The 25,861-nt window shown below is 44.7% G+C and overlaps 1 pseudogene across 1 annotated transcript in view; it reads right to left on the bottom strand.

Annotated features, from left to right (window-relative positions):
* Positions 1-25,861, bottom strand: part of LOC310824137 (cytochrome P450 3A27-like) — a 122,672-nt pseudogene that overhangs the window by 17,938 nt on the left and 78,873 nt on the right. Inside the window, exons 10-17 of the transcript in view lie at positions 11,679-11,728; positions 2,890-2,989; positions 2,643-2,756; positions 2,093-2,181; positions 1,834-1,982; positions 1,385-1,512; positions 1,187-1,262; positions 856-1,016 (exon numbers count right to left, since the gene is read on the bottom strand). The product of the transcript in view is annotated as a cytochrome P450 3A27-like (transcript). The remainder of the gene's footprint in view (positions 1-855; positions 1,017-1,186; positions 1,263-1,384; positions 1,513-1,833; positions 1,983-2,092; positions 2,182-2,642; positions 2,757-2,889; positions 2,990-11,678; positions 11,729-25,861) is intronic.

A 25,861-nucleotide genomic window follows, 5' to 3' on the forward strand; every position in this document is an offset into this window, starting at 1 on the left:
AGTCTACTCCCCTAGAACACCCCTGGCACTCACAACATGTTTATATGCAAACCGAATGTCAGGTAGGACACTGCATTTTAAAAAGCGTGTTTTCCGAACCAAAACAGCGTTCGTAAATGAAATATTTATTCATAAGGGATTTATTATAAGGGATCTTGTTCCCTGATCGCTACCGATTAAAGATAGTCATTACAACCGTTAGGAAGCTTTTAGAACGCTTGAATATTACATGGACCTTTACAGAACACAGCTGTAAAGGTGCAACCTTTCCTCTCCCAGGCTGACACTGAGAGACGAATGCATGCTTGTATTACTAGCAACCTTGATTACTGTAACACTCTCCTGTCTGGTCGACCAAAGAAATCTCTTGGCAAATGATACAAAATGCAGCAGCACGAGTCAGATGGAGAGCACATATCACACAAGTCTCTGCACTGATTACCTGTTAGTTTTATAATTTATTTTAAGATAATTGTATTAGTTTAGAAATCACTCTATGGTCATGCACACCACTGCATGTCAGACATGCTTTTAAGGTATATACCCTGTAGATCCCTCAGGTCCTCAGGTACTGGCCTTTTAACTATTCTGAAGATTCCAACAACACCTATCTACTTCCTGTTTCAAATGAATAATACTGGGCAGAAGTCTGCACAGGGATGCTACAGACACATTAGCACACTGCAAAATACTGTCACCTATCTAACCATCTGTAGGAGTCTGCAGTGCACAGGGGTTACACACTCATCAGTTCCCTCTAAAACACTGTCACTATCATGTCACTATCACACTGTCACTGTCACTATCACCTGTTCCACATGAATAGTACTATATAGGAGTCTGCAGAGGGGTTACCTTGTTGGGAAACACAGTGTCTATCTCCTCCTGCAGCTTGGTCATGATGTGAGGGTTGGTTGCCAGATTGTAGGCCAGGAAGGACAGAGAGCTACTGGTGGTCTCATAGCCAGCAAAGATGAACATCATTGCCTGGGACAAGATCTCATGGTCACTCAATCCTATGATGATGGGAGAAATGGGGTGGTAGGTGTGTTTGTAGGTATAGGTGTTTGAGGCAGGTACTGTATGTGTGTGTGTTAGATGCTAGTATACAGTGTGTGTGTGTGTGTGTGTGTGTGTGTGTGTGTGTGTGTGTGTGTGTGCGTGTGTGTGTGTTTAAGGCAGGCACCTTTACTCTGCTCCTCTCCCTTTGAGTTGCTGTCTTTCTGCGAGTCTATCATCAGCTGCAGGAAATCTACCCGACTCTGGAAGCAGGCTTACGTCAGATCAAAATCACATGAGAACTACCAGATGCTACCAAATCTCTACAATTGTATTACACAATACTGGCTGAAGATCGTATATTTGATCAGATATATTTACATACCTTCCTGGTGCTAGCCACGCGATTGGACTTGATCTTCTGAAAGACAGCGTAGAAGAAATCTGTGACCGAGGCAGGGAATAGGGATACCTCCTTGTTTGCCATAACAGGACCCATGAAGGGGAAGAATGCTGGACGGACAGGAAATGCCACGGTTACAAACAGGAACAGGAAATACCATGATACGTGACTCCAATCCTATTCAATGCACAGCCCTGTCCAGAAACAACTCCTAGGCTCTATCCCTAGACACTTCTGTATCCAATCCACTCAGATCTCCAAGTGTCCAGCATTTAGGAACTAGAGGTTGGTTCTCGACAGGGCCCATGTGTTTGTCAAATGAGTAGAGCGCAAACCATTGGCAGTGTGGTTTATGTCAGTCTAATCAATGAAATCAATAGCTTCATTTATTAAGCACAAAATGACTGAAAGCTATATGGGGGCAGTTGTACCGACTGTGAGGAACAGTGGGCTGAAGATGTCAAACTTGAGCATTTTCTTGATGTTGGTCACAAAGGGGTCGGAGGGGTTGTGGAGGGAGTCGATGTCGACACTGAATGAAGTACTGACGACCACATCCATACTGTATGGTCCAAAGAACCTGGAACACAACCACACAATCTCTGACCACCAGAACCACAACCACAAAATTAAAGGGGGAGTTCACTGAAATTACAAATTCACCTTATCGTCTCGGAGATAAATACTCACTCTTTTAGTTCAATGGGCTCATCGTTATCAGCCGTCTTCTTCAGATTGCTGACCAAGTTACCAGAGTGCTGCTTCATGATCCTGAGCATCTGAGTTGGGAAGGATACATGGAAAAATATCATGATTGATACGTGGATTAATATGTGCAAAACATATATTAATATCATGTTTGAAACAGGAATTATTTTAATGTTTATATAGCCTGAGAATATACATCCATACAGGATACATTATGTCAAAGAATAAGTGACTCCAAAGATGAACTATTATTCTATACTCTGTCATCTGACCACTGAACTTATCGAAGATAAGATCAAATATACTTTATTGTCCCGGATGAAAATTTGTCTTGGATTAATTAATTAAAGTTGCTGCTTCACACAACAACAAACAACAATGAATACACACTATACACATAGTACAAATCACACACACACTCTCACACACACACACACACACACATGCGCGCGCATCAGAGTTGTTAGTCATTCATTTATTTGTGTTGTATAAAGGAATGAATGAAAGAAGGAGAGGAGAGATGGGACTGTACCTCTTTGATCCGCCCACTGGTGAAGGAGGGAGACAGGACACTGCGGATCCGTCTCCATGCATCATCCTCAGCGATAAACACGGCGTCATACAGAGGCCCGTTGAGATAGATATTCTAGAAAAATAATAATAATTATATACTGCAAGATTAACCTACTATTAATAATGCTATAATAACAATGATATTATCTATTTAATGAGTCCTTATGTTTTTTTCCCCATACAACAACTTCAATTTAGCGTATTACCCTCCTGTTAGTGAAAAGGGAGTTGCATTCCTTGATGAGGATGGTTTTGATCATGGCTGTGTCCATGATACACAGGATGGGCTGACGGCCATCATAGATCCTACAGACCAGCAAAAACAAAGATAGCCTCAATTCTTCGTGGCATTGATTCCACAAGATGTTGGAAACATTCCTTTGAGATTCTGGTCCATGATGACATGATTGCATCACTCAATTCCTGCAGATTTTTCAGGTTCACTTTCAAGATGTGAATCTCCCGTTCTACCACATCCCAAAGGTGTTCTATTGGATTCAGATCCTGGGAAGGCCACTGAAGAACACTGAACTCATTGTCATGTTCATGAAACCAGTTTAAGACAACTTTTGCTTTGTGACATGGTGCATTATCATGCTGGAAGTAGCCATTAGAAGATGGGTCAATTGTGGCCATGAAGGGATGCACATGGTCAGCAACAATACTCAAATAGGCTGTGGCATTCAAGCGAATATACCGTAGATAGAGACAGACAGACCCATCACAGATCCTGCACTCTTAGAAAAAAAGTGCTACCTAGAACCAAAAAGGGTTCTTCTTCCACTCTCCCTTTGAAGAAACCTTTTGGGTTCCATGTAGAACCCTTTTCCACAGAAGGTTATACAGTACCGTGCGAAAGTAATGGGACAGTGAAGCATTTTTTCTTCTTTTTGGAGTTGAAATGAGAACGTAGAGATTCTCATCTTTTATTTGATGTTATTTGTGTACATATTGGTTTATCATTCAGAAATTACAACACTTTTATGCATAATCCCGCTATTTTAGGCTACACAAAAGTGATGGGACAATTGGCTTGACAGGTGTGTTCCGTCACATAATTTGTGCAGTCTGCTATTGGTGTCTTGTCAACATGAGGACCAAAGAGATGTTATTGAAAGTCAGGGAAGCCATTATGATGCTGAAATATCAGAAAAAAATGAAACATTAAAACCTTAAACCTACCAACATCAACAGTTTGGAACTTCATTAAAAGGAAAGAAAGCACTGGTGAGCTAAGAAATCGCAAATGGCAAGGAAGACTTCCAGTGGATAACCAAAGAATGCTCACCATAATAAAAAATAAAATAAAATAAAAACTGCCCCATAAATTAGGAACACTCTCCAGGAGGTAGGCGTCAATGAGTCAGAGACTACCATCCGCAGAAGACTTCACCAGCAGAACTACAGAGGCTACACTGCAAGGTGCAAACCACTACTCAGCCACAAAAACAGGCTGGCCAGGTTACGGTTTGCTAAAAAGTACCTAAAAGAGCCTGCAGAGTTCTGGAAAAACATGTACCGGAGAAAGTGTGGAGAAAAAAAGGAACTGCCCAATATTCACAGCATACCACATCATCTGTGAAATATGGGGGAGGGGGTGTTATGCCTTGGGCATGTATGGCTTCCACTGGAACTGGCTCACGTCTCCTTTGATGAGGATGAATTCGGAAGTGTTCAGAAACATCTTGTCAGTCCAAGTACAAGTTAATTGCTCCAAACTCATTGGACGGCATTTCACCATACAGCAGGACAATGACCCAAAACATACTGCCATAGCAACTAGGAAATTATTCAGGGCCAAAAAGTGAATCCTATAGAATCCTATAGAACATGCATTTAATTTGCTGAAGAGGAGGACAAAACATCCTAAAAAAACAAACAACAATCGCTACAATATAGGTCTGGCAGAGCATTACCAGAGAAGATACCCAGCGTCTGGTTGGGTCAATGGGTCACAGACTTTTGCACTTTTGCATACAAAGGATTGCGGACCAAATACTAAACATGAGTGCTTAATTTGGACATTTGCATAATGCAAAAGAAGAAAAAATGCTTGTCCCATTACTTATGCAGGGCACTGCAAATGGAACCCATAAGAGTTATTCAACCAAAGAATCCTTTTAGAACCCTTTTTTTCTTTATTTTTTTAATTACATTTTTGCCCTTTCAATGACATGGAGGGAAGACACAATCACTTCCGATTTGAATTCTGACGTGTCGTGGCTCCTCTTTATTCATGCAGTTTGAGACGTGCTCAGAGGCAATATAGGAGCCTCAACCAATGAGAATCCAGGATGTTGTCAAACATTGGCAACGCACAAGTTGTGTTTGGGACTGTAACAAGTCCGTGACACAGAGGCGGAGTCGAGGTACTGTTTTCTGGGATTATCCCGTTTATTTTCATAAAATGTTAGTAATAATTCCAATGTTCGTAATAATTTCAATGTTCGTAACACAACGCCACTCGCCGACTTTCCAGTCGCCCTCCTTCTCCCTCGAACGCCGAGGCACACACATCTTAAACCATCTTGTCAACGAGGCTTCATTTGCAACAGGTGTGCAACGGAGCCTCGCCGACGTCACCCTGGCCACGGTCCTGTAGCTCCCTCTACAGGCCGAACGCTGCATGTCCCCCCACATACCCCCACCACCCGACACAGGCCGGGGACACGACGGCTGACAACCTACTCCCCCCCCCCCCTGCACGGGAGAGGAAGTCTGCGACGACCATCTGCGCCCCCGGTCTGTGCACGACCGAAAAGTTGAAGGGCTGCAACGCGAGATACCACCGGTGGAGCCACTGGAGGGGAGCATGGTCGGAGTAGAGGGTGAAAGCACGACCCAGCAGATAGTAGCGGAGGGCGCCGACCGCCCACTTGATGGCCAGGCACTCCTTCTCCACCGTGCTGTACCGGCCCTCCCTCTCCGATAGTTTGCGGCTCAGGTACAGCACCGGCCGGTCAGCCCCCTCCACCCGCTGGGTCAGCACTGCTCCCAGGCCTCTATCCGACGCGTCCGTCTGTAGGGAGAAAGGGAGGTTAAAATCAGGCGCATACAGGACCGTTTCTCCACAAAGAGCTCCCTTAAGGGCCTCGAACGACCCCTGGCACTGGCCCGACCATTGGACCGGATCCGGGGCACCCTTCCGGGTGAGGTCCGTCAAGGGACTGGCCAGCTCTGAAAACCCCGGCACGAACTGCCGGTAATAGCCAGCCAGCCCCAGGAAGGCCCTCACCTCCTTCTTTGTCTTGGGCCGCGGAGTGGCTGCGATGGCCGCAGTCTTTTCAATCTGTGGCCGCACCTCCCCCCGACCCAAGTGGTACCCCAGATACCGGATCTCCCTCCGCCCGATCAAGCACTTCTTCGGGTTGGCCGTCAGCCCCGCCTGCCTCAGGGACCTCAGGGTCCATGAGGCGCTGAAAAGTGGCTGGGGCTCCGAACAACCCGAAAGGGAGCACCGTGAACTGGAATAGCCCGAGCGGAGTGGAGAATGCAGTTTTCTCCCGGGATACCGGCGAGAGTGGAATCTGCCAGTATCCCTTCGTGAAATCCAACGTCGTGAAATACTTGGCCGTGCCAAGCCGGTCCAAGAGCTCGTCAACCCGGGGGTCTCGTCACGAGACTGCTCGAGGGGGAAGTCACCTAGCAATTAACATTGCTAAGAGACAATACAAGGACAGAATGGAGTCCAACTTTGAGGGCTCCAACTCAAGGCCGTGCCAAGCCGGTCCAAGAGCTCGTCAACCCGGGGCATCGGGTAGGCATCGAACTTGGAGACCGCATTAACCCGTCTATAATCCACACAGAACCGTATAGCCCCATCCGGCTTGTTGACAAGCACGATGGGGCTACACCAGTCACTGCAGGACTCCTCGACCACACCCAGCTCCAGCATGGCTTCCAATTCCCTGCACACAATGTCTCGTTTGTGTACCGGCAACCTATAGGGACGCGTGCGCACCGTTAAACCCGGCTGCGTTTCTATGTGGTGGTCGATAAGCGTAGTCCGACCGGGCAAGGGAGAGAACACGTCCGCGAACTTAGCTTGCAAATCTGCAACGTCCGTGGCCTGGCTAGCAGAGAGATGGTTATCAATACCGACCGGAGTGCTAACTTTTGATTTTGGGACTTCCGGACCGAACTCATCTCTCTCTGGAATTATTGTAGCCAGAGCAACAGTGACCACGTCGTTCCATTTTTTTAGGAGATTTACGTGATACACCTGCAAGCTATCCCCCCGGTCCGAGCGTACTACCTCGTAATCCACGTCCCCCATGCGACGTGTGACCACACCTGTAAATTCTCGCAGGTTAGTTCCCCTGTCGTACAGTCACTTTTGACGCTCCTGGGCTTGCAGCAAATGCTCGCGTGAGATAACCCCTAGGGCGTGGAGCTTTGTGCGCAAGTCCAGGACGTATTGAATCTCATTTTTACTGTCGCTAGACCCTTCCTCCCAATTTTCTTTAAGAAGGTCTAGGACACCCCGAGGCTTACGCCCGTAGAGTAATTCAAACGGGGAAAACCCGGTGGAAGCTTGGGGGACTTCCCGTACCGCAAACAACAGGGGATCTAGCCATTTATGCCAATTCCGACTATCTTCGTGTACGAACTTCCGGATCATTAACTTCAAGGTCCGATTGAACCGCTCACAAAGGCCATCAGTGGCCGGGTGGTAAACACTGGTTCGAATCGCCTTGATGTTCAACAAGCCATACAGTTCCTTGAGGGTGCGTGACATAAAATTAGTGCCCTGATCGGTGAGAATCTCTTTCGGGATTCCCACGTGGGAGATTACTTGAAACAATGCCTGCGCTACACTCCTGGCAGAGATATTGCGCAGCGGTATTGCCTCGGGGTATTGGGTTGCGTAATCTATCAAGACCAACACAAATCGATATCCCTGTGTACACCGATCAAATGGCCCGATAATATCCATCGCAATGCGGTCGAATGGGTTCTCGACCAATGGTAAGGGCCGCAAGGGGGCTTTACCAACTGACATTCGCGCACCACCTACGCACCTCTGCCCGAATTCCCGGCCAATAAAATCGAGCCATTATACGGTTTAGTGTCTTATCATAACCTAAATGGCCCGCCATGGGGTTGAAATGAGCCGCCTGGAAGACCATTTCCCGGCGGCTACGGGGAACCAACAACTGGGTTACTTCCTCCTGGCTATGTGAGTCACGACTTACTCGGTACAACCTGTCGCTGATAATCGCGAAATAGGGGTGGGCGCGTACTGCGTCTGGCCGTACCAAAGTACCATCAATCGCTATCACTTGGTCATAGGCCGATCGTAGGGTCTCGTCACGAGACTGCTCGAGGGGGAAGTCACCTAGCAATTAACATTGCTAAGAGACAATACAAGGACAGAATGGAGTCCAACTTTGAGGGCTCCAACTCAAGGCACATGTGGACCGGACTCAGAACAATTACAGACTTTAAAGGGACTACGAGTGTGACTGAGGAAGTGTCTCCATCTCTTCCAGATGACCTTAACACCTACTTCGCACGTTTTGAGAGCTACTCTCCGGCTGAGGAAGTACAGATGGACCAGGACCCCTGCACACTAGCAATAACAAGGGCAGATGTGTGCAAATCCTTCAAAAGGATTAATCCACACAAGGCCCCTGGACCGGATGGCATACCTGGCCGGGCTCTCAGGGTGTGTGCAGATCAGCTGGCAGGTGTGTTTACAGACATTTTCAACCTGTCACTGCTCCAGTCGGTGGTCCCCACATGTCTCAAAAAGTCCACCATCATCCCCATCCCAAAGAAGTCAAAAACATCCTGCCTCAACGACTACCGACCAGTAGCACTCACTTCCATCGTCATGAAGTGCTTTGAGCGGTTAGTCAAATCATTCATCACCTCCTCCCTCCCTGACTCACTGGACCCCATGCAGTTTGCATACAGGGCAAACAGGTCCACAGACGACGCCATCACCCTCGCCCTCCACACTGCCCTCTCCCACCTGGACCAGAAGAACACATATGTGAGAATGCTGTTCATTGACTACAGTTCAGCATTCAATACCATTGTGCCCTCCAAGCTTGCTGTGAAGCTCAGGGACCTCGGGCTCAACACCACGCTTTGTGACTGGATCCTGAGCTTCCTGACGGGCAGACCCCAGGCAGTGCGGATAGGAGGCGCCACATCATCCACCCTGACTCTCAACACCGGCGCACCCCAGGGCTGCGTGCTCAGCCCTCTCCTCTACTCCCTGTTCACACATGACTGCGTGGCCACACACAGCTCCAACACCATCATCAAGTTTGCTGACGACACGACCGTCATCGGCCTGATCACCGACGGCGACGAGACGGCGTACAGAGAGGAGGTGAGAGTCCTGACATCTTGGTGCCAGGACAACAACCTCCAGCTCAACCTCAGCAAAACTAAGGAGCTGATTGTGGACTACAGGAAGCGGCAGAGAGCCGGGCACGCCCCTATCACCATCAACGGGACGGCAGTAGAGAGAGTCAGCAGCTTCAAGTTCCTCGGGGTCCACATCTGCGAGGACCTGACCTGGACTCACCACACCGACGCCATCACAAAGACGGCAAGACAGCGGCTCTTCTTCCTCCGCAGGCTGCGGAGGTTCAACATGGACTCCAGGATACTCTGCAACTTCTACAGGTGCACCATAGAGAGTATCCTGACTGGCTGCATCACCGCCTGGTACGGCAGTTGCTCCGCCCTCAACCGTAAGACATTACAGAGGGTGGTGAAAGCTGCCCAGCACATTACCAGGACGGAGCTGCCATCCATGGAGGACCTCTACACTCAGCGCTGCAGGAAGAAGACTAACCGGATTATTAAAGACCCTCATCACCCCAGCAACAAACTGTTTCAGCTGCTACCGTCTGGCAGACGCTACCGCAGCATCCGGTCTCACACCACAAGACTCAGGGACAGTTTCATCCCACAGGCAATAAGACTGTTGAACTCCTGAGCTACTTAGCTCACCACAATGACACTTTAACTATGCCACTTTATAACATGCCACTTTATAAAATGCCACTTTATACCAGTCGACATCTGGATAAAAACGTCTGTTTACATTTCACTTTTTACATTTTACATTTACATTTATTTAGTTTTGTATTTAGGTAACTATTGTTATTGTTGTTGTTTCTTTTATTTTTATTATTTACACTTCTTATTGCACTGTTGGAGGAGCCCAAGACTTAAGAATTTCATTGCCAGCGATTGCTCTGTAACTGTTGCGCATATGACAATAAAACCATCTTGAATCTTGATCTTGAATCTTGAAACGGATAGTTCGGCGGGGGAATCTCGGGTTGAGACCCCCCCGCCGGCTCCGGCTCCTCGGCAGTGTCGCGAGGCGCCGCCTCAGCACAGAACACATTACCCGCCTCACACCTCCCTCTCTGTCGTGGACGCACCCCGGTAGCCCTGCTTACCGCTTGAGGAAACCCCTCCCAATCTACACCCAGAATAAGGGGATGCGTGAGGCGCGGGCTAACCGCCGCCTGTACACTATGCTTTTTCCCTTCAAAATGAATCTTGATCGTGACCACAGGATATTCGTGAATGTCCCCATGCACACACTTCACCAACACCCTCGATGCCTTTAACAATGCCCCCGGTCGAACCAGGCGCTCCTGGATCATGGACTGCATGCAGCCCGAATCCAAGAAGGCCTGGTGCATATCATGTTGTATCCTTACCGGAACACAATACGCCGCTCCTGGTCCGGGGGGAGGGCCCGGTATGTCGCCGATGCGGACGACCTGCCCCACCTCCCTCACTGGGCACTCCGCCTGTACATGGCCCGGCCGTCCGCATCGCCAACACACCCCCCCTGTCGCTCGGGGTGCTTCCTGTGGGGCCAGGGCTGGTTCTCGACATGCCTGCCCCTGCCATCTCGTCCTCGGGGCGGGCGCCGGTCTCTCCTCCTCCGTCACCATGGCTCCTTCCGGGCGCCGGACCGGGCGTTGGTCATCGGGGCTCCTGCGGCGGGAAGGAGAGATGGTCCTCCACCAAGGTAACGGCGGCCGCGAGATCCTGGGGCCGGTGGTACTGGACCCAGGCGGCGGTCCGGGCCGGGAGCCCCGTGGGGAATTGCTCCAACACCACCCGGTCCCCGACCTCCTCCGACGAGCTGTTCCCTGGGTCCAGCCACCGCCGCGCGCTGTCCCGCAGCTGCTGGGCGTAGGCAAAGGGCCGGCTCCCCTCCTCCATCATCAGGGCCCTGACGAGCTCCAGGAGGAGGGTACGGTCCTCAGCCCTTGCCGTCACCATCTCCCTCACCGCGGTCTGGTGCTCCTGCTGGAGGTGGGCCTGCTGCTCCAGTATAAGGGCCATCCTTCCGATAGCCGCGCTTAACGCCTCCATTCCCTTTTTTTCTCCGCCTTCGCTGTGCCCCACGTTGGGCGCCACTGTAACAAGTCTGTGACACAGAGGCGGAGTCGAGGTACTGTTTTCTGGGAGTATCCCGTTTATTTTCATAAAATGTTAGTAATAATTCCAATGTTCGTAATAATTTCAATGTTCGTAACACGCCACTCGGCGACTTTCCAGTCGCCCTCCTTCTCCCTCGAACGCCGAGGCACACACATCGTTAACCATCTAGTCAACGAGGCTTCATTTGAAACAGGTGTGCAACGGAGCCTCGCCGACGTCACCCTGGCCACGGTCCTGTAGCTCCCTCTACAGGCCGAACGCTGCATGTCCCCCCACAGGGACCATACTACAGAATACTTAAAAGCTTAAAACTTAAATCGCTCAATAACAGATTCAAATTATTAATGTGGAAGCATGAAATTGTTGCTTGGGCAGTGTACATTGCATCAAGACAGATCATTTGTCTTGGTGTACGAGACCATTTCGTCGGTTGGATCGTCTGTGTTTGTGAAAATCGCACGGTGTCCGCCTGGTTTAAGAGTGTATACTGTAGACACTGAGAGATACATATATCCATCATAGTTAACAATAACCAGGATCAGTTTAGCAGACTCAGCCCCACAGTTTCCCATATTTCTGGAAGCTCTCTGTGTCAAAATTGGTGAAACCACCCTGGGAACAAAAAACAAAACAAAGAAATAGCCAGTTCATAAATGCTTGTCATAAACCTGAACTGTGGCTTAGTTTATGATGGCCCTTTTCCACTACAGACCGGCTCCCACTCCTCTCTTTTCGTTTTCGTTCAAAAGCTTTATTGCCCATTTTTCTGGGTAAAACAATTCATATTCAGCTCCCATGGCTTTCACCACAACAACACACATCATGGATGAGTCTACAATGTTGTTGTTTATGGGCTTAATCTCTACAAACCTTCTTATATCCCATCATCGTCCTGAGGAAAGGGATGGGTTTGAGACAAGGAATGCCTAGTTTTTTTAATATTCCATATGGCCAGTATCCATACCTGGTCAGAACAAATATAAATCAACAATCTGACTTGAAACAAAAGCAAAACGATCAAGTCATAGGTATCATTGAAACTGTTAGATAACTGTAATTATCAATACTATCATTTGTATGTATTATTACAACTAACTAACTAACAAATAATATTTTTTATTAAAACTTCTTACACTACGATCAGAGTGATGAGTAAGGCAAGGAGAGTCCATGTCTCGGTGGAGAAGTACGGAAGGTAACCCATCTTTACAGGTTCAATCACTTCTTCTGAGTAACCCCGGACACGTCTGCTGAAGTGATTATTTTATCCCATCATGACACCTGTGTTTCAGATCATGAAACACAGGCGAAAGAGTATGTGAGAGGTGAAGTTGAAGCCATGGCTAGTGAATGATTGAAAGGATCCCTGCGCAGAGGGCAACACTCAGTGATGTTATTGTCGGCCTTTATCTTAACATCCTGCTAATAGTTGCTGCCTGTTTGATCCCTATCGGGTTTTAATAGTTTGCAGACCCATTGATTCAAGAAGGACTATGGGGCAAATATTTTTGGGCAAATATTTTCTTTCGAGTAATACTGAATTTTACATATTTGAACTCCTCTAAAAATGTGTTATGTTCTTTACATGTATGCACTTGTTTTATATCATTGGCTCCTAAAAACAGTATTTCAAAATACTAGTTCAAAACACATCACATATTACAGTAATGAAGCAACTGATTAACATGAATACAGTGCTCTTCATAAGTATTGGAAAGAGGAAGCATTTTCTGTTCTTTTAGCTCTACACTTGGATTTGAAATCAAACAAATATTATGGGGTCAAAGTAGAGATTCTCAACTTTAATTCAATGGGTTTTTAAAAAAACATTTGTAAACATACTCCCACTATTTCAGGGCTTCAAAAGTATCATATAATGTCCAAATAAAGTACTAATGTTTCGTATTAGGTCAACAATCTGCCTGAAGTCTGCGACCCCACCAGGCACTATCCACTATCCACTATCCACTATCCACTATCCACTCATCTTTAGAAAATCATTGACATTTCCACATGGTATTGTGTCATAGAGTAGCTTCCCTACAGCAATATTATCTTGACATTGGGATCCTTTGTCCAAACCATATTTCAGGGTGTATGTTTGGTTGCAGGGGCCCAGGCTGTGCTCTCTGACTGCTCCAACTGTAGTAGACCCTGCAGTGAGGAAGAGGTCAACATGCTGCAGTACCGTCAGCCAATCACACACAAGAACCAACAGATCGCCAAGACCTCCATTGAACCATGCACGCACGCACACACACACACACACACACACACACACACACACACACACACACACACACAAACACTGTCTCAACAGCCCCTTCCTTCACTCTCACTCTCTCTCTCTGTAGGTGGGTCAGGCTGCGTATTCAGCCTCTAAGGGGGGTATTGTTGGGATGACTCTACCCATCGCCCGAGACCTGGCACCCATGGACATCTGTGTGGTCACCATCGCACCCAGTCAGTAAACACACACACATACATACGCACTCTTTCACACACTCCTCACCCCCCCCCTTCCTCTCCATATCAGACAACCTCTCTCTCCCTCTCCTTAGGTTCTGTTCTCCACTCCTCTCCTGGCGGGTTAACCTGAGAAGGTGCGTTCATTCCTGGCCCGCCAAGTGCTCTTCCCCTCGCGCCTGGGAGACCCTGCAGAGTTTGCCCACCTGGTGACATCACTGGCTGAGAACCCCATGATCAATGGAGAGGTCATCAAACTGGATGGAGCTATCCGCATGCAGCCCTGAGAGAGAGTGAGTGTGTGTGTGTGTGTGTGTGTGTGTGTGTGTGTGTGTGTGTGTGTGTGTGTGTGTGTGTGTGTGTGTGTCTGTGTGTGATCCAAGGTATACCACTGTGACAGCTCCGATGTGTGTGTGCATGTGAGGTGTGTGTTCATGTCTGGTACTCCAAGCTCTGCTGTACTGTACGCTCCATGCAGTTTTGTTTTGTTTTGTAAACTGATCCAGTAATAAACTTCTAATGAGTCTGAGTCTCTCCTCCTCTGTGTCCGTGTAAAGTGAGGTCAGTAGGAGCCTTATGAGGCAAGTGTACCTTCATTTGTCCTATTAGAAGTGAATAGAACGCCTGGACACAGGAAATGCTAAATGCTAAAGCTCTCATAACATCACACCTGCACCAGTGTGTAGCTTTATGTACATGTCATCCACAACATTTGAGTGAAGGGAAAGGGACACATTTCTTTTGGAATGGAAAGGAGTCGAGGTACAGTATCTTGGTATACACACGTTTGCTCCAGTTTTGTACCCATTGACTGTGACCCTGTTTGTGTAAGAGGCTAGGGCTGACCCATTCTGATTCAAGATGTTTGTGTAAAAAAGGTATTTATTGCATATATTGTCCACTAAAAAGCAGATGATGGTACAAGTGTAAGGGACCAAGTGCTCCAATCTCAGTCTAGCCTGAAGATCATTCCATATCTGAGGAGCACAGCAGCTAAAAAGTTCTTCTCAATTCTGTCACTTGTATCACTTGTAGCACATTAAATAGTAACAAGCTGCAAGTTTGATCGCCACTAAGTCGCCATAAAAGCAATGATGTGAGGTAAAATGGGAGTTTTAAAAGAACTGCTTCATATACAGATGAAATCCAATGATAAGCCCTTCTCAACGTCAAAGAATCCCAACCCACAGACTGATACAAAAGACAATGGTGGGTACAGAAAACATGCCTACAAATGAACTGCAGAGCAGAGTGATAAATCGGGTCTAGTGGTTTAAGAATTGAGGCTGTCGTGTGATTTTAAATTGTGTCACCATAATCACGGACAGGGAGGAGCGTTGCCAAGACAATCTTCCTCCTATTATCAAAGGTGAAGCAAGACATTTCTTTACAAAACAAGTACAAGTCTAACTCACAAACTCTTCACTTTTTCAACATGTATTTTAAAAGTGTATCATCTATGTAAATGCCCAGGTACTTATAATGGGGAACTTGTTCAGTTTGGGTTCTTTTCAGGGTACAAATATGTTGATCATTGTAATCAATATTATGGCATATAGAGAAAAACATAACAGACCTCATGCATACCTCTTCAAATTAAGGTTTACCCAGATTGTTTCTAATCTAAACCATGTGCATACATGTGCCATGTTTTTTCTTCCTCAACTTGTAAATGTAAAAAACACAAACACCACCACTTTGTCTTTTTGTGGTGTTAGGAATACAGACCTCACAGATAAAAATGTTTTGATAAAGGTCATAAACCGAAACGTCGACACAATAAATAAGCAGAGGTAACAATCGTGTGTGCAGGAGTATTCATTTTTTACATACCTTTTCTTTCTAAACTCATCATCACTCAACATAGTTTACAGCTATGCAACTTGTAAAATACAGCATTTCAAACATGACACACAGTTTGCCTTTGAATATGACTTTAATGAAAGAGAATTGAAACGGCAAGTGTAGTTATAGTGGTAGTATGCAGGGTAGTTATTGTGGTAGTAAGTTCGAGATAGTTGTGGATTTCCAGAATTGTCTCTGTGTTGAAATATCTGAAAGAGAAAAATTGTCTTATCATTTGTATAGATAAAATCTAAATTATTTTGAGGTGATTTGAGAAGCCAAAAGGATCATGCTTAGAATGCACTGTAAGCAGATAATGGAGGGCATACCTGTATTTTGTTTCCCTTTATGGAAAGTCTTCTCCATGCTCTCTCTGGCAAACTCCAGGTTCGCCGCCATTACTCTTTTCTTTTCAGTCTTCTCCTTCTCTCTCTCCATTTCTGTCTTCATCCTCTTCACGACATCTTCTGTAATCTTTGTCATCAACTCTTTCACTTCCCTCTCCCTCCTTTCCACCATATTATTTATCATCCCATCCATCTCTTCTCTCATGCGTTTAACGTCATCTTCTTTCTCCTTCAGGATTTTCTCCATCTCTTTCTCGACCACTTCTACTCTCTTCATTGCCTCCAACTCCTTTTTCACCCATTCAATATCCTTTTCTTTCTCCTGTTCATTCCTGTTTCTCTGTCTCTCCTCCTCTGCCCATTTCATCACCTCCATCCTCTCTTTCACTTGTTTCACCTCCATTTCTTTCTCCTCCAGGATTCTCTCCATCTCTTTCTCGGCCTCCTCTACTCTCTTCATCGCCTCCAACTCCTTTCTCATCCATTCAAAATCCTTTTCTTTCTCCTTCTCACTCCTGTTTCTCTCTCTCTCCTCCTCTGCCCATTTCATCACCTCCATCCTCTCTTTCACTTGTTTCACCTCCATTTCTTTCTCCTCCAGGATTCTCTCCATCTCTTCTACTGTCTTCATACCCGCCTCCAACTCCTTTCTCATCCATTCAAAATCCTTTTCTTTCTCCTTCTCACTCCTGTTTCTCTCTCTCTCCTCCTCTGCCCATTTCATCACCTCCATCCTCTCTTTCACTTGTTTCACCTCCATTTCTTTCTCCTCCAGGATTCTCTCCATCTCTTCTACTGTCTTCATACCCGCCTCCATCTCCTTTCTCATCCATTCAATATCGTTTTCTTTCTCCTTCTCAATCTTCTCCTTCTCCCTCTCCATCTCTGTCTTCATCCACTTCACGACATCTTCTGTAATCTTTCTCATCTCCTCTTCCACTTCACTCTCCCTCCTTTCCAACATATTCTTTATCACATCCATCTCTTCTCTCACGTGTTTAACGTCACATTCTTTCTCCTCCAGGATTCTCTCCATCTCTCTCTCCATCTCTTCGACTCTCTTCATCACCTCCAACTCCTTTCTCATCCATTCAAAATCCTTTTCTTTCTCCTTCTCACTCCTGTTTCTCTCTCTCTCCTCCTCTGCCCATTTCATCACCTCCATCCTCTCTTTCACTTGTTTCACCTCCCTTTCTTTCTCCTCCAGGATTCTCTCCATCTCTCTCTCCATCTCTTCTTCTCTCTTCATACCCGCCTCCATCTCCTTTCTCATCCATTCAATAACCTTTTCTTTCTCCTTTTCAATCTTCTCCCTCTCTCTCTCCATCTCTGTCTTCATCCTCATCTCCTCTTTCACTTCCCTCTCCCTCCTTTCCACCATATTCTTTATCATCACATCCATCTCTTCTCTCACACGTTTAACGTCGCATTCTTTCTCCTCCAGGATTTTCTCCTTCTCTCTCTCCACCTCCTCTACTCTCTTCATCACCTCCAACTCCTTTCTCATCCATTCAATATCCTTTTCTTTCTTCTTCTCATTCCTGTCTTTTTCTCTCTCCTCCTCTGCCCATTTCATCACCTCCATCCTCTCTTTCACTTGTTTCACCTCCATTTCTTTCTCCTCTAGGATTCTCTCCATCTCTCTGTCAACCTCTTCTACCCTTCTCTTCATCACCTCCATTGTTTCGGTCTCCTTCTCACTCATCTTTAATCTCTCTTCGCTCTTCTTTACCTCCTTCTCTCTCTCCTGCACCACCCTCTCTCTCTCCTCCACCTCCTTCTCTCTCCTCTTCATCTCATTTCTTGTTTTTTCCATCTCCCTCTGGAAAGTCTCCTCCATCTCCTTTGTCACTTTCTCCACCTCCTCCACCTCTTTCGCCTTTATTTCCAACTGGACAATCCTCTCCTCCAAATCCTTTTTGTTATTTTCCTGCGTCTTTTGAATGCGACTGAGTATTGCATTGCATTCATTCACTTTCTCAGTGTCTCTATCCAACACTTTCCTCTTCCTCTCCATATTATCTTTAAGATGGTTGACTATCTTCCTCTTCCTCTCCACCATTTCTCTGTCCTTGTCCACCATTTCTCTGTCCTTGTCCACCCTCTCTCTCTCCTCCTTCAGCCTCTCCTTCTCTGCATCGGTGTGCTCCTTCACCTTATGCAGAAGGTTTTGGGCTCCCTCCACCTCTTCCGCTCTCTCCTCCATCTCCCTCCTCCAACCCTCCTTCTCTTCCTTTCTTTCTTTAGCCACTCTGGCCCTCTCTCTCGTGTGCCTGGCCCGTCTTGATGTCCTCTGTGGGAGTGGGGTGTAGGCTGCGAAAGCTGCCGGTCCTGCTGCCTCCATCATCAGGGCAGCCTGATCCTCTTTACACTCCTGTGGACATACAGTGAACACACTACAGGTGCAGTCTCGAGAATGTCTCTATGAATGTATTTGTCTTTTCTGAGTATAAAACCATTCAATTGTCTCCAGTGATCTTTACATATTGTCTATGTTTAGCCATCCTGAATGGGGTGAGTGGGTAGTTATCAAATACAGTAGCATAGGGCTTTGAAACTTCCTGATGGAGATGACAGACACAATGACAGGGAAACGTCAAGAAATATGATTGCGTTAGATAACAGGCTTCCCTCGCAAAGAGATTGCGGTACCTCACAATGTTCTCAAGAATAGGCTGTTGCGTTCCCAATTTCCCAAAAGGGGCTCTCTAGTTTTGCCTTTAAAAAAGGCCTACATCTACCTTTTATTCAACATATCCGACACAATTTATATTGCAAATCATGTAGGCCTGTACAGTAAGTAATTGTAGGCCCTTTGCAAAGTCAACTTACGACTTACTTAAGGAAAGGTCCTGTCGATTAAGACCTATTAGTGCCAACTATGTTTGGTTATATTTTAGATAGGGCCTACCTGAAAACATCAAATTAACCATTTTGATATTGTTCTGTCAATCATCTTTCTTCGATAGTCCATCCTCTATAGGTTATTTATAAAGCTGTCTCGTTTTAATGTTGATATTTAAAATGGTTGATTTTGCAGCCACATTTCTCTCTGTAACAACGATTGAGCTCGTCCCGTTTCACTTTTTAGGCTGTTACGCTGCTCTTTCACTGACAAACAGCTGTTTTTGGAATTAAGCGCTCACCGAAATTACCGCGATTTGACTTGATGTTGGGATCAAACTGTCTGCCGAGTCGGATGAATTACTTCCCAGAGATCTAACAACAAAGAGTAGCCAATTAAGGGTATTTCTTTGCAGTAGGTCTAGGTCCTGATTGTGGGGGAAATGTTGCTTTGAATTGTAGGCTACTTTGACTGGACGATAACATACGAATACAAACAAGTGTACAGTAACATGTTGTCACCACGGATGATAGAGCTTGATTTGATTAAATTTGATTAATTTTCAGCCCTGCTTCTTACAGCTTTGCGTTTACTTGAAGGCAGTTCACGGACTTGAGGTAGGCTGAAAATATACAGGAGCTTGTAGGCCTAGTGCTTATTCGATGAAGGTAGGGTGGATCTGCGCGAAGCCCACACATCGTGTCGCTCACCGGCCCCGCAGCCCACAGATCGACCGGCCCACCAGCAGCCATGGCACAGCCCTTTACACAACATTTAGGCAGCACCCCCTCTCGAAAGATACATCCTACGTCCTTGGACATTTGGCCCAAGTATTGGGGCAATTTAATATAAAGTATTCCCGTTTATTTAAACTAAAATAGAGCAAGGCAAACTTACCTGCGGCGGGTCCCACCAGTTTTTCTCCATTGTGTTGAAATGTAATTGAATCTATTTCCACTAATGAGCGTAACACATTACAAATGACAACCAGCAAAGGCTATTTGACAACAACTGGAGGTTCAAGTGACCAAAGTGACTTTTACATAAATTTACGTCATTGCTAGCAGCGTCATCAAGACAACAGCATTATGACGCAGGAGATATTTATTTGATTACAGATATGGTCATGTTGTTTCTTGGAAAATATACGTCGTTGGGATTAATCATCATCATATTATTAATTAATAGACAAAACACAGACATAGATATAGGTATATAGATCAGTGGTAGGGGCTCGGGGTCGTTTCTGGACATGGCCCTCCATTGTAATTTACATTTACATTCATGGCATTTAGCAGACGCCTTTATCCAAAGCGACTTACAACAATACATTTGTTTAAGTAATTGAATCATCTATCCAACAGTCATCATAAGACAAAGTAATCAATGCTCACACCAGGGGCCATAGGCAGTCGGCTATTTCATTTTATTTGTATTAGCAGGAGAGAACTTGTACAAGGGGGGTAGCGGGGATGAAGAGGTCTCTGGGTGGGGTTGGGGTTAGGGTTAGTATAGGGGGGGGGATAAATGGAAAACATACTCGTGGTTCAGGTATTAACTGCCAATGAACTTAGTTGGAACAATACAAATTACAATGTAAAACAATAACAATATAATATCAACATTTCAGTATTATATCAAAATAATGATTTAGAAATATGGTACAACCTGTGAGCTGCCTGGTTGCCTTGGCAACGGTAAACTACAGCGCTGTTCATCAGCGGTTCGGGCTCTGGCTCTAACCGTCTACCTTCTCTTAACCGTTAGGAGAAAACGAAGAAAAACAAAGAAAATGTAAACTACAAAACACTCTAACATTAAATCCTACACATACATCTGTATCAGTGGAGTCAGGCAAACGTTACACCAGACTCCCTTCGACATGTTTTGTCAGGTGTCATTTGACAACAACCACTCATCGTAAACGGCAAACTAGTGCTAACTCGTCCTCGTTTAGGATACCAAGCTAGCGCAATTACCGCTAACAGACTACAAACTTCATATGCTACTATGCCTAACGGTACACTAAATAGAAAGCCTACATTAATGACAAACTGTATTAATGCTTATGCTTAAGAATAAATGGAAAACACACTAGTGAGTCGTCTGGTCCTCAGTCTTTACTGGTTCAGGTATTAACTGCCAACTGAAGAACGCAGCGCAAGCCACAGCTTATATACCCGCAGGTGATCTAGTGCCTTTTATACTCCAAATAGAAATGCGTGAAATTGAATGGGGGGAGTCTGTAAACATGCAAGATAAAGTGCATACATATAAAATAACACATTTACGTAAGTGGCCAATTACATATAAATATATTATGTGCCACATAAACAGTGGAAAAAGCAGTGAAGCCCTTAGCAGACATAGGGGAAAATGTACAGTATATACAAACATGTACAGGAGCAGGACGTATTGTGTCTCTGTTAACACAGTTGTGTCATGTGTAATTGTGTTAAATGATCCATAATAAGTGCTGTCCAGTTTCCTCTATATTATATATAACATGGTGAATAACTCCCCGATATTTCTTTAAGGCCAATATCAGATATGTCTGTCAAGCTCTAATTACAATGAGCTGTCCTCCCATTTCTACCTCCATCAGCCTCCTGTTGCACAGTAATGAGTGATAAAGACACCTGATGACAAGGATGAGAAATGTAAAGATCACGGTTTCATCCAAGGCCCATCTACCTTTCATTCAAATTATGCTAAGATTATTATCATTGGTGATTTTAACCTACATGTGGACAATAAGACTGACTCGACAGCCATGGATTTGATGAATCTCTTGAATTCTACGGACTTTATTCAGCGAGTTACTGGGCTCACCCATAACCACTGCCACACCCTGGACCTAGTGATTACAAAGGGTCTTACTCCTGTTGCATCCTCTATTATTTATCTAGCCATGTCGCTGAGCAGATGAGATTCATGATGATGAATATGAATAGTACACCATCAACAGCTTCCTCCTGTGATAATGATTTATTAACCAGCTTCAACACCAAACTAAGGGCAACTATCGACTCTGTAGCACCAGTCAAACAGTTTGATTGATTTCCTGGTGAAATGCATTGCGGACATATGGATGTCACAGAACTAGTCATTCGAGCAAAAACCAGGTAGGACACTCCATTTTAAAAAGCGTGTTTTCCGAACCAAAACAGCGTTTGTAAATGACATATTTATTTCAAGGGATCTCGTTCCCTGATCGCTACCGATTAAAGATAGTCATTACAACCTTTAGGAAGCTTTTAAAAAGGTTGAATATTACATGGACCTTTACAGAACACAGCTGTAAAGGTGCAACCTTTCCTCTCCCAGGCTGACACTGAATGACAAATGCATGCTTGTATTACTAGCAGCCTTGATTACTGTAACACTCTCCTGTCTGGTCGACCAAAGAAAGCTATTGGCAAATGATACAGAATGCAGCAGCACGAGTCAGATGGAGAGCACATATCATACAAGTCTCTGCACTGATAACCTGTTCGTTTTATAATTTATTTTAAGATAATTGTATTAGTTTAGAAATCACTCTATGGTCACGCACACCACTGCATGTCAGACATGCTTTTAAGGTATATACCCTGTAGATCCCTCAGGTCCTCAGGTACTGGCCTTTTAACTATTCTGAAGATTCCAACAACACCTATCTACTTCCTGTTTCACATGAATAATACTGGGCAGAAGTCTGCACAGGGATGCTACAGACACATTAGCACACTGCAAAATACTGTCACCTATCTAACCATCTGTTCCAAAGCAATAGTAATAGATACTGTAGGAGTCTGCAGTGCACAGGGGTTACACACTCATCAGTACCCTCTAAAATACTGTCACTATCATATTTCCTGTTCCACATGAATAGTACTATATAGGAGTCTGCAGAGGGGTTACCTTGTTGGGAAACAGTGTCTAGGAGGCAGTTGTACCGACTGTGAGGAACAGTGAGCTGAAGATGTCAAACTTGAGCATTTTCTTGATGTTGGTCACAAAGGTGTCAGAGGGGTTGTGGAGGGAGTCGATGTCGACACTGAATGAAGTGCTGACGACCACATCCATACTGTATGGTCCAAAGAACCTGGAACACAACCACAAAATCTTTGACCACCAGAACCACAACCACAAAATTAAAGGGGGAGTTCACTGAAATTACAAATTCACCATATCTTCTCGGAGAGAAATACTCACTCTTTTAGTTCAATGGGCTCTTCGTTATCGGCCGTCTTCTTCAGATTGCTGACCAAATTACCAGAGTGCTGCTTCATGATCCCGAACATCTGAGTTGGGAAGGATACATGGAAAAATATGATGATTGATACATGGATTAATATGTGCAAAACATGGGTTAATATCATGTTTGAAACAGGAATTATTTTAATGTTTATATAGCCTGAGAATATACATTCATACAGGATACATTATGTATATAGTCAAGGAATAAGTGACTCCAAAGATGAACTATTATTCTAAACTCTGTCATCTGACCACTGAACTTATCTAAGATAAGATTAAATATACTTTGTTGTCCCGGATGGAAATTTGTCTTGGACAATTAAAGTTGCTGCTTCACACAACAACAAACAACAATGAATACACACTATACACATAGTACAAATCACATAAACACACAAACACACGTCAGAGTTGTTAGTCATTCATTTATTTGTGTTGTTGGAATGAATAAAAGAAGGAGAGGAGAGATGGGACTGTACCTCTTTGATCCGCCCACTGGTGAAGGAGGGAGACAGGACACTGCGGATCCGTCTCCATGCATCATCCTCAGCGATAAACACGGCGTCATACAGAGGCCCGTTGAGATAGAAATTCTAGAAAAATAACAATGATTATATACTGCAAAATTAACCGAATATTAATAATGCTATAATAACAATGATATTATCTATTTAATGAGCCCTTATGTTTTTTTCCCCATACAACAACTTCAATTTAGCGTATTACCCTCCTGTTAGTGAAAAGGGAGTAGAATTCCTTGATGAGGATGGTTTTGATCATGGCTGTGTCCATGATACACAGGACGGGCTGACGGCCATCATAGATCCTACAGACCAGCAAAAACAAAGATAGTTAGATATACACTCACCCAACACTTTATTAGGAACACTATACTAATACCAGGTAGAGCCTCCCTTTGCTCTCAAAACAGCCTAAATTCTTCGTGACATTGATTCCTTTGAGATTCTGGTCAATGATGACATGATTGCATCACGCAATTCCTGCACATTTTTCAGGTGCACTTTCAAGATGTGAATCTCCCGTTGTGCCACATCCCAAAGATGTTCTATTGGATTCAGATCCGGTGACAAGGAAGGCCACTGAAGAACACTGAACTCATTGTCATGTTCATGAAACCAGTTTAAGACGACTTTTGCTTTGTGACATGGTGCATTATCATGCTGGAAGTAGCCATTAGAAGGTGGGTAAATTGTGGCCATGAAGGGATGCACAGCAATGTCAGCAACAATACTTAAATAGGCTGTGGCATTCAAGCAAATATACCGTAGATAGAGACAGACAGACCCATCACAGATCCTGCACTCTTTGAAAAAGTGCTACCTAGAACCAAAAAGGGTTCTTCTTCCACTGTCCCTTTGAAGAAACCTTTTGGGTTCCATGTAAAACCCTTTCCACAGAAGGTTATACAGTACCGTGCGTAAGTAATGGGACAGTGAAGCATTTTTTCTTCTGTTTGGATTTGAAATAAAAACGTAGAGATTTTTATTTTTTATATAATGTACATATTGGTTTATCATTCAGAAATTCCAACACTTTTATGCATAATCCCCCTATTTCAGGCTACACAAAAGTGATAGGACAATTGGCTTGACAAGTGTGTTCGTCAGGTGTGTTCCGTCACATAATTTGTGCAGTCTGCTATTGGTGTCTTGTCAACATGAGGACCAAAGAGATGTTATTGAAAGTCAGGGAAGCCATTATGATGCTGAAATATCAGAAAAAAAATAAACATAGCCAAAACCTTAAACCTACCAAAATCAACAGTTTGGAACTTCATTTAACTTCATTAAAAGGAAAGAAAGCACTGGTGAGCTCAGAAATCGCAAATTACCTAGTAGGCCAAGGAAGACTTCCAGTGGATAACCAAAGAATGCTCACCATAATTGAGAATCATTTATTTACATCTTGTCAGTCCAAGTACAAGTAAATGGCTCCAAACTCATTGGACAGCATTTCATCATACAGCAGGACAATGACCCAAAACATACTGCCATAGGAACTAGGGAATTTTTCAGGGCCAAAAAGTGGAAAGTTGTTGACTGGCCAAGTCAGTCTCCAGATTTAAATCCTATAGAACATGCATTTCATTTGCTCAAGAGGAGACTTAGGGCAAAACATCCTAAAAAAACAACAACAGTCGCTGCAACATAGCATAGCGGTCAATGGGTCACAGACTTTTGCACTTTTGCATACAAAGGATTGGGGACCAAATACTAAACATGAGTGTTTAATTTAGACATTTGATAATGCAAAAGAAGGAAAAATGCTTGGGCACCAAAATGGCTAGAGCCAGCCCTGATTAACAGAACCTTTATCGAGCGCACAACATCACATTAATGCCCATAGGAAGAATGAGAATAGAGTATCAACAAAATAACCAATTTAACACAATTTAAAACAACATACGTCTGTAAGTTTTAACCATACGTTAACGTGCGTCAAGGACAACGCGGGAGAATGATGCCCGTGATGGGCCTAAGCCAAAACTCAAAGAATATCTCGCTGTCCCTCTCCTTAAATATCATTCCCAACAAAGGACAAGGTGTTAGATACATTACAATAGCAAAGGAATTGACAAATGGTGAAAGCTGAAAAATCTGAAACATAGTCAAAACCTTAGACTTGCCAAAATCAAGCACTGATGAGCTCAGCAATCGCAAATGGCTGAGGCTTCACTGCAAGATGCAAACCACTAGTTATTCTTAAAAAGGATAGTCAGGTTACAGTTTGCTAAGAAGTACCTAAAAAGCCTGCAGAGGTGTGGAAAAAAGTCTTGTGGACAGATAAGATGAATATTATCAGAGTGATTGCAAGAGGAAAGTTTGGAGAAAAAAGGATCTGCCCAAGGTTTACAGCATACCATCTCATCTGTGAAACATGGTGGAGGGGATGCTATGGTTTGGGCATGTATAGCTGCCACTAGAACTTGCTAACTTATCATAATTGATGATGTTACTGCTGACAGCAGCAGCAGAATGT

The sequence above is a fragment of the Argentina silus genome, assembly GCF_951799395.1.
Source record: "Argentina silus genome assembly, chromosome: Y".
NCBI classification, from domain to species: domain Eukaryota; kingdom Metazoa; phylum Chordata; class Actinopteri; order Argentiniformes; family Argentinidae; genus Argentina; species Argentina silus.